Below are 1,214 nucleotides of genomic sequence, written 5' to 3'. Positions count from 1 at the left end.
CCCTGGTTAAAATCGACGATTTTTTTAACACATAAATAAACATCAACTTCTAGTCTCAAATGGTTTGACTAGTATTAACTCATTAACTCCTTAGTGTTTTGGAAATATAAATAATGCCTTACATCGTCAATAGAGTTTTATTCGAAAGCACACCGTAGCAAATTTGGGTATTTTGTTTACATCCTCCTCCTTCTGGTTTTTGCTTAAAATAAAAGTTTGATAAAGGAAAGTAAAGTGGAGAAATATTCGTTATTTTTGTGATAAATAGGAATAAAACAAGTGAACACAAAAGGATTAATTCAAAAAATACATGACCATTTAATTAATTTTACCACTCAGAACAAATAAGTTTAAAAGCAACTAAGTACTTAACAAAAACAAGGAAATTACAAATGAGAAATTTAAAAATGGCCGAATGATCATCAACTTTTAAAATAACTCATGCCTGAGTCATGCGTGAAATCTAGTCAAAAGCATCTAAAACAAGATAATGATTATTTTATATGTCATCACATGTCAATATATGTAATAAAAAATACAATGAGATTTAAAAGTGACAAATATAAGACAAAAACAATACTAAATAAAAATAAAAGAAAAATATTAGAATACACATACACGTCTCTTGAATTTAGGTAACTCAAAAATTAAAATAAATAATTATAATTTATATAATAATGAAAAAAGAATGTTTGATATAAAAAGTTAAATTTTGTAGATTTAATAAAATAAGTGTATTAATTGTAATAAATAAAATAAGGTGAATTGGGATAGAAAAAGAATATTAGTGAAGGAGAAATAATAAGTATGAGAGAGAAAACTGAATTCAAATTAAAGTAGGTGCACCCCTGGTGAAAGGTTTATGAGATATTACTTGATTTAGTTATTACACATTGTAAAAGAGTAACTGAGAAATCATAAACATGTGGTTTCGTGGTGTAGTTGGTTATCACGTCAGTCTAACACACTGAAGGTCCCCAGTTCGAGCCTGGGCGAAGCCATTGTTTGATATTTTTTTCATTCGTTTTGTTTCCAGTCCATCATGCCAAATACATACAGACTCACATGCTTTTGCTTTTCTGTAACCCATTCATACTTTTGTAATATACATACATGTTTTAATTATTTAATTAATCTATGTTACTACTCCTATCACCAAACATTGAAAAATAATCTAACTCTAATTCAACTTATATTCAAACTAACCAAATTTA

General features: G+C 27.3%; 1 non-coding gene across 1 annotated transcript; it reads left to right on the top strand.

Annotated features, from left to right (window-relative positions):
• The first annotated feature begins 927 nt into the window (after nt 1-927).
• Nucleotides 928-1,001, top strand: TRNAV-AAC (transfer RNA valine (anticodon AAC)). Its single transcript has one exon. It is a non-coding gene; the product is annotated as a tRNA-Val (tRNA).
• Nucleotides 1,002-1,214: the final 213 nt, after the last annotated feature.

The sequence above is a fragment of the Lathyrus oleraceus genome, chromosome 3 (genome assembly GCF_024323335.1).
Source record: "Lathyrus oleraceus cultivar Zhongwan6 chromosome 3, CAAS_Psat_ZW6_1.0, whole genome shotgun sequence".
Classification (NCBI taxonomy): Eukaryota; Viridiplantae; Streptophyta; class Magnoliopsida; order Fabales; family Fabaceae; genus Lathyrus; species Lathyrus oleraceus.
The sequence above is the reverse complement of the archived record's forward strand: the minus strand, read 5'-3'. Positions and strand labels throughout refer to the sequence as shown.